Below are 13,800 nucleotides of genomic sequence, written 5' to 3' on the forward strand. Positions count from 1 at the left end.
TTTTAGCAAGGTCCCTGCATTTCCTACTTGTGATTCTAAGTGACACCAGCTGTCCCTTGGCTTCTCAGTCCTCTCTTGGTGATCTTTCTCTTCAACTGTTGAATGATTTCATAGATCCATTTTGAGCCTCTCTGCTTCTAGTCCCAGGCACTGGTCCTAGGAGGATGGGCTAAAAAGGGTTTGCCAGGGTCCAATGCTATGCACAGAGTTTAGGCACTTCCCTTTCTTGGGGTCAGGGCCAGGGGAGGACCTGCCTCCCTCTTGGAATCCAAGATGATTGAAAAGCATTTTCTTTCTCGTCTAGGGGCTTGGAGAGGCAGCCCTTTAACAGACAGAGTAGCAAGCATGCAGAAATTCTCATGATATGTCAGATTTAAAGACCGAAGAACATCCCATACTTCCTCTCGAAGACTTGTAATAACGGACATAAATTATCTGTGGGAATGAAAGGGCCTGACCTGGGCTGAGCTGTACCATGCTCTCCTAGTGACAGTTTAGTGACTCCATATGTTCACAGATGAAGGAAGCACGGCAACTTGGCAAGTGGCCCCAGATGTCGCTGGCTGGCTGCCATCAGCTTATCCTAGAGACTTGGGCAGAGTGATGTATGAAAAATGCCCACCTTTGTTCTTGGGCCCCAGTAGGTGCTCTGCAAATGGCGGTCATCACCTCTGGAATTTCCCATGTTCCTAGTCTCAAAGTCTTCTCTCTCTGCATGTTGTCTGAGTGTCGTCTTAAGTCTCTTGTGTCCTGCGGAATGGATGGGTTAGAAGCCCTCCATGGGCCCATCTGTGCACAAGGGGAGGAATCACATGAGGCTTCTGTACTCATGCTGGTTGTGCATGGCTTGGGGCGATCTCCACAAAGGCAGTTCCCACCCTGGTGTGTCGTATTAAGAAAATTTCTGTTGTATTGACTTCAGCCAAGTCAGCTGACATGCTTTGCTTTAGGAACTCTGTGTAGGGTTGTTATTTATTATTTATTCAAGTAACACACTGTATCTCTTCATGTGAGAGATGGACTGTTTGTCAGCCCTGGTCAGTGTGTTGGGCAGCCACGCTCTGTCTGCTATGTTTGAGAACCGCTTTGAACATTTTAACTGTGGCTGCTACTCATACCCAAATGTCCTAGGAGACATTTTTAATTGTAAAAGGAAGCCATGCCCTGCGTGGAAATTATGGCAAGTACAGGAACATATTAAAATTTTTTTTTTTTTTTTTTTTTTTTTTTTTTGCCTATAGTGGTACCCGAGGAGACCATTGTTAAAATTCAGTGTTTTATCAGTATGGCTTTAAATGCATGAAGAAGATTTAGTTGATGTCATACTGTGTGTGACTTTCTAAAGGGAGATGATGCATTTAATTCAAAGGGCTGTTGTGGGAGTTTAATGAGGAAACGAATGTGAAATGCTTTATTTAGCACATGCTGGCACCTGGGGATGATCAGGGAATGAAAGGAATTCTTATGGAAGGTATAGGTCAGAGGGAACGCTAGGCCGGCCCTCTCACAGCCTAGCTCTAGGGCCCTGTACTACTGTACTAGCCATTGAAGTATAGTGCCTTTGTTTCCCCACCTGTAAAATGGGGCCAGTTATATCCCCAGATATATCTATATCTGTGTCTATCTGTCTATATATCTCTGTATCTGTATCTCAGTCTCTATCTCATCTATATTTATGGGATCTTTGGAGTCATATGCTTTATAGCAGGCTCACGATAAATATTGGCTCTCATTATTCCAGAGAAACAAAGGAAAACACACTCTTAAAGCAGGTGTTCAGTCCCCCCGCCCGCCCCCAGTCTTAGCGGGTCAAGGAAACTCTCATTATTTTGCGGCTTGTTGAGTGGCCCAGTTAATTTACAGCCTCTTGAATGACCCCGTGTCAGGTGGGAGCCGCTCTCGAGGGCCGCCCCAGCAGACACTGTCTTTGTGGCGACGGGGTAGGGGGGACGCACTTGCCACCTGGTTTGTCTTCAGCTCATGAACAAATGCCCAGATTACTTGGATCTTCCCCTTCCTCCTCACACATGTTTTTCTCTCCTACCTCCATTTGGTATTCAAGCTTCAGGGGGAAAGGAAGGTGGTCTTCCTTCCTGGCCCCTAGACCAACGCTAGCTTCCTTTCTTGAATCTCCTTAGTGCCTGATCAGATACTGGTAGCCTGGCTTTCATTTCTGCCTTGTCCTCTCAAGTCACTCATAAGTAAGAGGCTTTGGTATCCTGTCCCTGACCAGAGCCAAGCATAGCTGCCTTCCTTAGAGACAGGTCCGTGGTCCTCACAGACCATGACGTGGGTGCACCCTGACACCCAGACCCACACCCGGACTTCCCATCTGGTTTCCTCCACTGCCCACCCCCGGAGCTGCACCCCTGCCTGCCTTGGCTGTGCCTCATTGTGGGCACGTGGCCAGTGCTTGGTACTTCTGAATTGCTCGGGCCAGGTCTTCATCCTGCTGGTGTGTTCTCCTCAGGACTTCCAGCCTTATCGGAAACATGCCCAGCCCACCCCACTCTGGAGGATGAATGTCGCAGGTGGTGGTGAAGTATTCGGATACCGAAGGCTGCTCATCAGACCACTGTCCAAAGACTGGCCCTATGTGTCCACAGGGGGCATTTACTTGTGGCCTTGGAGGGTTTCTTCAGTCTGCAATGAAGCAAAGTCCTCTCTGGTAAAAGAAGAGAAGGTACAGGCTTTGGGTAGACCAGACAGGTGGGACTGGAGAGAAGTACCTGGGTGCCCAGGATAGCTGTCTGGTCCTGGGCAGTTCGCTTCCTATGTTTGGACATCCACTTCCCAATTGTAGATTGGAGGTAAGAGTGTCTCTTATCTCCCTGGAGTATTATTAGGATGACTTGTGTGATGGAAATGTTTCCTGGTATATTAAGAGCTCAGTAAAAGGGCTGCTGTTACCATATCATTATTGTTATTATAAATTTGCATTTTTTATTGCTTCCTCTTAAGGAGGTAAGTGTATATGAGTTTAAAAGGTTCCAGAATAGAACTGTGTATAGTCTTTAGGGCAGGATGGGTCTTATCTATTTATTGCTGTGTGGTGACTGAGCGGTACTTTACAGACCAGGCATTCTCGCCACTTCTCTCTTCTTAAAGGCAGGTCTTCACTGGTCTCCCCTAAGTGGAAAACACGTAGGTGTTTCTGTGACTCCCTTTTCCCTTTCCGCTCCAGATTTGACCTTTTGTTCCTTAGGTGACTGGAAAAATTTCTCAAAGATACCTGCTTTCTTAGGATTGCTCTCAAGGCAAGCCCAAGTGAGACGGCCAAATCTAAGGAAGCTGGCTCCGAGAGCTCCTGCTCTTTGCTTGGGGCAGGGGGTTATGTCGATCAGAGGATGGTGTGCCCTCCCCGAGCTGCAAGAAAGATCAGAGCTTGTTTTCTGGGGCCCCAGGTGGGCGGAGCCTGCTGAGGATCCCAGTGGGGCCTGGAGCCTTGCTCCTTCGTGGGGTAGCGTCGAGTCTCCCCTGTGCAGCTTGTAGGTTGTAGGCTTTGGCGGTATACACTATTATATCTGGACTCCTCTGGGTGCTGTTCAGAAAGGTAGGTGCTTCTGGCCACTGCGGTGGGATAGAGAGGTGCTGCCGGACTGAGGAAGGGTGGCCACTTACCTCTGAAAAGCTGCTTCAGTGCGTGTTTTTGCAGACGGGAAAATGTTGTCAGCATAATATTTGAAGAGTGGCAAAGAGCTGGCATGTGCCATCTTGTTGGATCTTTGGACAAGTCTGTGAAGGTAGAAGGCAGGAGTGACAAATCTCCTATCATGGACGGAAGCCTAGAGGCCCAAACAAAGTGAGGTGAGCCCAGGGATGGAACAGGTACTTGGATCCAGGACGGGGACGCAGGTCTTCAGAGCCATGGAAAAGAGTCTCACTTTCCTCCTAGATCAGTTCTGGAGGTGGGCGTGGCCACCGCCGGGATCTGAGACCAACAGCCCCTGCACATCAAGCAACCTCCCCATCTAACCAACCAGCTGATGAAGCCAGCTCCCTTCCTCTCTTGTTCTCTCTCCCCGCTTCCCTCTCTATTGCTCCTCTCCCTTCCTCTCTCTCTCTCGAATTATGACTCTCAGTACCTCCCTGCCTCCACCCTGCACTTAGACCCATGGCCCTTGCCTGGCTGTGGATCTGTCCCCCGCTCCCCCTCGTTAAGAAGACCTGTTGACTTGTGCAAGGAGTGACTCCTCGGTGAGAACTTTGAATTTCCTCCGCTTAGAGAAGAAGTCAACTAGCCACAGGCTTATTAGTTACAAATTAAGGGCACTGTTTCTCACAACGGATGACAGTAACCTACCTTTCTGTTGCCATCTTGTCAACTGAGAACTGTTTTTCTAGAAGCTAATGATTAGCTGCGAATTGAATAAAGCACGTGGTTCTAAAGTGTCTGTGAAGGGGCCCCCGTGTGGCTCAGCCGGTTAAGCATCCAACTGTTGATTCTGCTCAGGTCGTGATCTCAGGGTCCAGGGATGGAACCCATGTTGGGCTCCCTGCTCAGCGGGGAGTCTGCTTGTCTCCCTCTCCTTCTGCCACTCCCCCTGCTCCCCACCTCTCTCTTAAATAAATAAATAAATCTTTTAAAATTTAGTTTTATTTATTTTTTTTTTTTAAATGATGTGTCCGTGGAGGTACAGGAGGTCTGGGTTTGTCTTCTGGCTCTGGCCCCTCTATTGGGGGTGCCACCTTGGGCATGTCACCTGGCTGCCCGAGTTCTTTCTATAACAGAAGCAGCGCCTGGCATCTCGTGATCACCTTACTGATAAGTGTTAGGCGTTGTCATGGTCATTGACGATGGTGATAGTGAATTGTGTCTGTGGCTTAAACATGTTGATCATGTATTTGATAATCAAAAGAATATAGTTGAACTACATTTGCAAGAGGAAAATGTACACCTGTGAAGCTGTCACCCGGTCATTTCCCTCACCTGTGTTCCTTTTAAGCCCATCACTTGCCTAACCCCCAGCCAGATCACCACTATCTTGAATTATATTTATCCTTTATCAACATTAACAAAATTATAACCTCTCTGTGCATCTATACCTAGGGAGCCTGTTGTTGAGTTTTGCTTCTAACAGAGACACTCTGATGAGAGTGTCTCTCTTGGTTTTCTATGACTTGCTTTCTCCGTCTTGTTTCCGAATACTCATCTGTTGTGTGTGTTGCTGCAGTGATTTCAGTTGTACAGGTGTGAGCGATTAATTGGTGTGTTACTCCTGCAACGTAGCGATCCATTCCTCTGGATGATTGACATTTGGCGTGTCCCACTCTGTTTTGGTCATGGTGCCGTGAACATTCCTGCTCGTGTCTCCTGGTTCACACCCAGGGACAGTTTCTCTCCAGCTCATTCCCAAGAGTGGGATTGCGTGATGAAGTTCAACTTCACAAGATTGTTAAACCGTTTTCCAGAGTGATTGTGCCCGATTTCCCATCCCGTCACTACGTATAAGAGTTCCTGTCAAAGGGGATTTAGAGAGGAGAAGGGAGTTGAGGGAAATTGGAAGGGGAGGTGAACCATGAGAGACTATGGACTCTGAAAAACAATCTGAGGGTTTTGAAGGGGCAGGGGGTGGGAGGTTGGGGGAACCAGGTGGTGGGTATTGGAGAGGGCACGGATTGCATAGGGCACTGGGTGTGGTGCAAAAACAATGAATACTGTTACGCTGAAAATAAATAAAAAAAATTAAAAAAAAGAAAAATAGTTCCTGTCGATCTGTGGTCCATCACTGGATACTGTCAGAGATCTTAAGGCTTTCATCTGAGCAGTCACTTTAATCTTCCATGGTCCCTTGTATTTCTTAGCTGAAATATTGTTTGGGTCCTTCTGTCGTGTTTTTCTGTTGGATTATTTGCTTTTTTCTTAATGATTTATTCAGGCTCTTTCTATTCCGAAGTTAATTCTTTGTTCGGTGTATGCATTGGATCTCCTCTCAGTGTGTGGTTTGACTTCTCTTTCTTTTAAGATTTCTTTTGAGGAACTGGGGTTTTTAGTTTTGAAGGGGGCCAAATACATCAGTCCTTTTTTTTTTTTTTTTAATGATTATGCTTTAGTGTACGAACTATTTTCTTACCCTGAAGTTATAAAGATGCTCCCTGCTATTCTGCTTTTAAAGTTCCAGGGTATTGCCTTTCATATTTAGTGCTTTTATTTATTTAGGATTGATTTTGGTTTATGGTTTGATGGTAGAGATCTAGTTTCACAGTTTCCCTGTGGATACCACATTTTCCAACACCATTTGATGAATTCTTCCTTCTGCTGCTGATGATTGTCAGGTCCACGTGAGCTTAGAGTGACATCTCTCTGGGTTCTTGATTCTGTTTCCTTGACCCCTTTGTCTGTCCCTTAACACAGCACCACACTGTGTTAATTACAATTAGCATTATAATAAGTCTTAATTGGTGGTAGAGGAAATGACTCTACCTAATTCTTCAGGAGGAGGTCCTGACACTTCCTTGCTTTTTTCCATTTAAGTCTTAGGATCAACTTTCTGAAGAAAACTCATCTCATTTGGATTTTGGTTAGGATTGCATTGAATTGACAACTTTCTTTTTCCCTCCGTCCTTTCTTCCTTCTTTCCTTCCTTCCTTCTTTTCAATTTTATTTGTCAGAGAGAGAAAGAGAGTCCAAGCAGAGAGGAAGAAGCAGGCTTCTTGCTGAGCAAGGAGCCTGATGCAGGACTTGATCCCAGGACCCTGGGATCATGACCTGAGCTGAAGGCAGACACTTACCCGACTGAGCCACCTGGGCATCTCAAACAGACATCTTTCAATATTGAGTCTTCTAGTCTAGGGACATGGTCTATCTCTTCTAAGTCTTTTAAATAAAGTCTGATAATTATCTCCATACAGAGCTTCATAGGTGCAGTCCTAGGTTCCTTAGGTTTTTGTTGTTATCATAAATGATAACTTAAATCACCTCTTCTGTTAATAGCTGGTATGCAGAAATGCATTTGATTTAGTAAGTGTGCCAAATGAAATTCTCTGATTATTTCTAATAACGTGTCTGTGCACTGAAATTTTTTTCTATACAGCCAATTTTATTATCTCATTTTCTGTAAGTAGACAGAGTTTTATTTCCTTCTTTTTATTTCCTATCTATTTATTTCCTTTTCTTGTCTGCTATAAAAAGAAGTGGTAACCGAGCATCCTTGTCTTGGTCTCATTACCCGCCCCCCCAAGTTTTATTAAGGTTTAGTTGATAAATAATGTTTTGGTTTTGATTTTATGTATTTATTTATTTATTTAAAAAAGATTTTATTTATTTATTTGACAGAGAAAGACACAGCGAAAGAGAGAACACAAGCAGGGGGAGTGGGAGAGGGAGAAGCAGGCTTCTTGCTGAACAGGGAGCCTGGACTCTATCCTAGGACCCTGGGATCATGACCTGAGCTGAAGGCAGATGCTTAACAACTAAGCCACCCAGGCACCCCTTGGTTTTGATTTTAAAGGGAATCCTCTCCAGTGTCACCCGGGCTCAGAACGCTGCCTGTTCTGTTTGATAGATTGCCATTATTGGGTTAAGGAAGTTCCTTTCTAGACTGAATTTTTCATGTATGATGTTGAATATTACCACATCCTTTTTCTGCATTGAGACGACCTTGTGTTTTTTTCCTTTAATCGGATACTGTAATAAATGACATACATTTTCTATCTTGAAGCCATTCTTGCGTTCCCTGGGCAAATCAACTTGGTCGTGATACTGTTTTTACACTGAATTCATCTTCACTAATATTTTATTTGGGATTTTTGCATCCTTGGTCATGTAGAGTGTTGGCCTATAACTTTTTTTGCTTATTTGTCCTTCTCTTAGGACCAAGATTATATTGGCTTCATAGAATAAAGGAATGCCCAGGGCCACTTGGGTGGCTCAGTCCGTTAAGTGTCTCCCTTTGGTTCAGGTCATGATCTCAAAGTCCTGGGATTGAGCCCCACATTGGACTTCTTGCTCAGTGGGGAGTCTGTTTCTTCCTTCGACTCTGTTCCTCTCCTCATGTGCGCTCTCTTTCTCTCCCAAATAAATAAAATCTTAAAAAAAAAAAGAATAAGAGAATGTCTCTCCTCTCTTTGTTTTAATCCTTTAGTAGAATTTGTATAAAATTAGTATATAGATGAGTAGTTTAAAAGTCTTCCAAGGAAATATTATGTGAAATATTTCATGAGTTCTGTAAAGTGTTTGTTTCATATTGCTAAGAGAGTAGATCTCAAATGTTCTCCTCCCTGACAAAAGTAACTGTGTGAAATCATCGGTGGTGACCATCTTGTACGTAATTCATATGTGTATCAAATCACCATGCATACACCTTAAACCCTCAATTATATTTCCATAAAGCTGGGAAAAAATAAAAAAGAAACACCTTTAACACTGGAGAGTACCCCTTTGTTCCTGTGTATTGCCAGCTTAACTTTTTTAAAAAATGATGCCCTTAGGAATAAAACCTCAGCTTTCTGTTTAATTGAGATGAATTGTTAAACTTTGACCATTTATAGCTGCACATCTAAGTGAATCAGAATTTTATTGATTTTGTGCAACCGAATGAAACCCAGAAATGGATGGGATGTAACACGTGATTTCAGATTTTTCGTTTGCCCAAATCACTGTTTAAAAAAAAAAATGGATGCTCCATAATAAGTAAATATTATAAATTTGAACTTCTAAAATTATGGCTTACTAATAATGTTATTATCCATTGTATCAGAGCAAGAGGATTTTGCTCTTCTAAAATAATACAAAGGGAAGCTGATTATTGCTAACGGCTCCCGCAGCTCTGACGATCCTTGATGAAGTGTTCTTTGATTATGTGTAAAGATGAACGGTGCAGACCTTTGACAGACACACAACTGTGGCTGGAGAGAGCCAAGCATTCACGGCTGACCTTGCCATCCCAAGTGAGCAGGTGTTGAATGAGCCGATCCCCCTTAGTCCTCCTTTTTCCCTGGTGGGTCATTGGTTCCTGAGTAAGATGGATGCATGCGATAGAGGTACTGTTAATAGCATTTACTCTGTCTTAATCCTTTTTAATCCCATTCATATTTCAGTGTCTGAAACTTGGCAGGATGTCAAAAGCCACAGTACAAGCAGGGAAATTTTTCTTTGAACAGCGAGGAAGGAGTAAAATTGTTTTCCTGGGATTTAATTTATTAAAACATTTAAGAGAGGACTATTCCATCTGAGAGACCAAATAGAGTGCCACCAAAAGATCTGGCCAAAATGACCTTCCTGGAGCTTCTCATTATCTTGATTTTTAAAAAAATGGCAATAAAGTCATTTTGTCAAGCTTACCGAGTACCGTAATAAGACATTCCTGACATTTTAAGTTTACTGAATGGGGAAGTAACTTTGACAGAGGTTGTTGGCTGAAATCACGTGATGTCTATCAGACGTCAAACCTGTTGGGAATTTGGACCTTTCGCTGTTTACTGATATGACTTCAGCCTCTACTTGGGCTTGTTTGCTCTACCTTTTTTTTTTTTTTTTTAAGAATTTATTTATTCATTTGACAGACAGAGATCACAAGCAGGCAGAGAGGCAGGCAGAGAGAGAGAGAGCGAGGAAAGCAGGCTCCCTGCTGAGCAGAGAGCCTGACGTGGGGCTCGATCCCAGGACCCGAGATCATGACCTGAGCTGAAGGCAGAGGCCCAACCCACTGAGCCACCCAGGTGCCTCCTTGTTCTACCTTTTGATTAACAGGACCTGCCTATTTCTTTGCAGAGCTGATAAAAGGAATTTGGAGGATCCCAGTAAAATGCTGGGAAGACCGAGACCCTGATCTCTCTTGAGAGCTGTTAAATCTGAGATCAAGTGGGCTGGTTGGTGGCATCTACAGTGATGGATGTATGAATTTGAAGTTCATACGTGGCTGTTAAGGATGTTTTGGGGATGCAGAAGTTCTTGGTGGCACAGTGGCTCCCCAAATGCTAGAATCTGGATCAGACTTGGGGTCAGCTTCAGGGTAACAAGAGGACAGATGCCTGAGAACATGTTGTCTTCGACTTCCTGGCCTTCCTCTTCTGAGTGCCGGCCTTTATTGGGTGGAGATGGGTCTTGTCTGGAGGGGGAGTCCTTTCTGCCATTTGAGTTCTTGCCCAGCCCTGGGGTGAGGGCTGGCTGAGGGGGGTCCACACCATTGTGGAAGAGAAGCCTGGGAGCTCCTTGAGGAACATTTGGGGTTTGAATCAGTTGTGTCTTTGAAAAAATTTACCCATTTTGGACTTGTCTGTGGAAGCAATTAGGGAGATCACAGGACCGTTTCTGATTCCTGATTCTGTACAGTGTCTATTCAGAAAAATAGAAAACAGTCAACTGGAACAGGGGATTATTTGAGCACACACAGAGTCCTGTTGTCTCAGAGGCAGGCCCTCAGACAATTTGCCTTTTAGTGAAGTTTAAGCCCATGAAAGGAAATAAAAAGTGTTTTATTAGATGGCAAAGAAAGATGGACTGGACTTATGAGACTTTGAGAATTTTAGCTTTTTTCTTTGTTAATGCAAACTTAGGAAGAGAGTCACTCTTTATATAATGCAATTTATTCGTACAATGTAGTAATTATCATTAATAGTTAATAATCATCTTCAACTGGGTAAAATACCAGTATGTGTGTGTGTTGTGTGTCTTTTGTGCAAAGCCAAATATTGCTACTTCTGAAGATGAGTATATATACCTTTGGGATATAGGATGTTAACATTCATTAAGCAACCACTTTGTATAAGACCTGAGGAAAACACTTGCTCGCCACCATCATGGGAGGTCAGGCAGCATTGTTTTCCCAAAGAAAATGTGAACTGGTGACTCACCTGGTATCAGACACCTACTAGGTGGTGGGGTGGAGATTCGAACCCCTGTCTGACTTCCATGTTCATTCTCCCTCTTCTGCAGAGTGCTGATTCATTCACTGTAGGTCTCGCTGGAATCCAGCCCAGGTCACTGCAGTGTACAGAAGATGTTTACATCCATCATGTCTTCTAAGTGTTGAATTTTGTTTCCTGAAAGCACATAAGTAAAAGCCAGGGATCCAGGGATGTGGCAAATAATGTGTTGTGTGAACAGATGGTGCTAGTCAACGGGCAGGAAAAGGAGTTACTACATGCTGAGTGACAGTGTTAGTCTTCCTGACCCTGGTGTGAAAACATTTCAAGTTGTTGGTCAGTGAGGAAGATCACTCTTAGCGGGAATTCGCACGTAGCTGATGGAATTACTTTCTAGGATTTGTTGGATTGCTGGATTTGTTGAAGGGAGAACTGGAAGAAGCTGCCAGAAATTTGCAATACTTCTGAGGGAAACCCTTTCCCTTTGGCCCATCTTTTTCAAGTCTAGTCTGGTTTTAGATCAACTAGAACCCACTGGGAAAATTCCACCTGGATTCTAGAAGACCAGGCCCCTCCCTCATTTAAAGACCATCAGAGAATATCTTCAGTTTATTCTGGGTTGAGTTTTCCTCAAACCAAACCAACTCCCAACTCATTCCCCTGGAGTTGTTGAGTGCCCTCCTGGGAGCTTATAGGTTGTGGCTACTCAGACCAGAGGGGATTTTCATCTTGTCTTACTGTCTTTTTAAAATACCTTCATCCAGTGGTTTTCAACACTTTGGAGGGGACTTGAGTCACCTAGAGAGCTGGTTGAAATAGAACAAAGCTGGGCTTTTGTATTTTTACTAAGTTCCCAGATGGTTCTGAGACCTACCAAAGTATGAGAACCACTTCTGTGAGCTCGCTTGCCATTTTATTTGTTTCTTGGCTTGCCTGTTCTCTTCCACTCTTTCCTGCTATCCATAGGAAGTCCAGTTCTCATGCCTAGACCTCGTCTCCTCTCTTATCCTTTCTGCATATCATGCTGCTTACTGTCCAGCTGTCTAGTGCCCAGCCAGCTCAGGCACTGTGCTAGGCATGAGTTAGAGTCCCCTACCCCCATGGAACTCCCAGCCAGTCCAGGACACACATACAGTCATGAGGTGCAGGAGATCAAGCTGGGGGGAGAGCACACCAACAGAGGAAGGCTCCTGCTGCACTGGGAGGTGGGGTTAGGCAAAGCTGTCCTGGTGAATGAGCAGCTACCAACTGGGAAAGAGAGGGAGTGAGGCAGCTCTCGCTTTCTAAGAAGGTAGTAGAGATGCATGAGTCAAAGTAGGGGATGGCAGCCCAGACTATTCAGAGAATGGGAGGTATGTCAGTATGTGGAAAAATGTACATGAAACGTGAGTTCTGCCTTTATGACTCACACTTTCCTTTACTGGAGGCATTGGTTACATCTATTGTTTGAAAAAAAAAAAAGGTGTGTGTGTTGAAGAGCTCAGGAAAAGACAGAGAGAGGTAGAATGTAAGAACTCAATATCCTCACCAAATTAAGTGCTTCCACCTAAAGGAGCAATGAAAAAAAAAAAAACCCTGTTGTTTATTGCTTCGTCTTCCTTGCTCGTCTTCAAGCACCGTAAGACTAGGGAACTTCTATCTCTGTGCTCTAGAAAGATCATGGAGCCTGGCATAGAGAATCCAAGTCAGCGAACGTGGGGTGAATGGACGAGTTTCAGCCCAGCTGCTTTGACAAATCACTTTACCTCACCCGGCCTCTGTTTCCTCAACTTGAAACAGAGGCAGATTGGTACAGATAATCTCTAAGATTTTATCTTACCGTATGACGGGCCACCTATATTTCAGTTGCTGGCTCCCGAGGCCGTGAAGTTCACCCATGTCTGCTCGGCTTTACCCACTCACGGCCAGGCCAGCTCTGTGTCAGGCCCCAGAGGGCCAGTTACAACCCACCGGTCAGCCAGTGCTGAACGAGCCTGCATCAGGGACAGCACTGTGCTAGGCACGGATGAGTGTGAGGTGTGGGACTTCCCTGACCTGAGGAGAGAGTTTATCATCTAGCTAGAGCGATAAGGTAAACACACAGAAAATAAATTGCCTGATGCTGAGAGAGTGAATGCAAACTTATAGGGTACAAGAGGAGCTATTCTGAGAAGCACTCTGGGGCCAATGTGGTTTTTTTTTTTTTTAATATTTAAGATCTTTTTATTTTTATGTAATCTCTACACCCAATCTGGGGCTTGAACCCACAACCCTAAGATCAAAAGTCACATGTTCCCCTGACTGAGGCAGCCAGGCAGCCCTGTGGCTGTGGCCACATGTGTTTTGACCTTCAGGCACCATTCTCTGCCACCAGGGGGCCCATATTGCAAATTATATTCTCATTTGAATACCCTGTATTCATTTGGAGAAATTTTGTTCCTTCCCATGTCATATCAGCCAAAGACTCCCAATGGGAAATTCAGACAAGTGTCAGGAGATCCTGTGTTCTTAACACTGAGCTGATTGAAGTCTACCAAGAGCAAGGAAACAATGGCAGTTGGTGTAGAGTTACCCTCTCTTGAGCATGTGCCTTGTGCCAGGCATCATTCCAGTGGATTCTCTTAAGCGTTTGAGGAGGGGACTGTTGTAATCCCTATTTCCAGATGAGAAGATTAAACTTCAGTTTAGTGCTCAAGGTAGTAATTTTTGGAACCCAGGACACAGAACTAGACCCAGACCACAGGTACATGTTCTGACCTGCTGTTAGCCGGTGCCTGTGGCTCCGTCGAGGGTAAATATGTCATTTAGGGCCAGTGGTCGGCAAACTACGGTCCTGTGGGCCAAACCCAGCTACCACTTAATTTCTGGGTGGCCTGTGAGCTAAGAGTGCTTTTTACATTTTTAAATGGTTGAAAGAAAATTCAAGGCAAGAATAATATTTTATGACAGGTGAAAAATTATATGAAGTGCAAATTTAATGTCGATAAATAAAGTTTTATTGGAACACAGCCATGG

Source organism: Lontra canadensis, unplaced genomic scaffold, assembly GCF_010015895.1.
Source record: "Lontra canadensis isolate GAN:19392208 unplaced genomic scaffold, GSC_riverotter_1.0 scaffold154, whole genome shotgun sequence".
Taxonomy (NCBI): Eukaryota; Metazoa; Chordata; class Mammalia; order Carnivora; family Mustelidae; genus Lontra; species Lontra canadensis.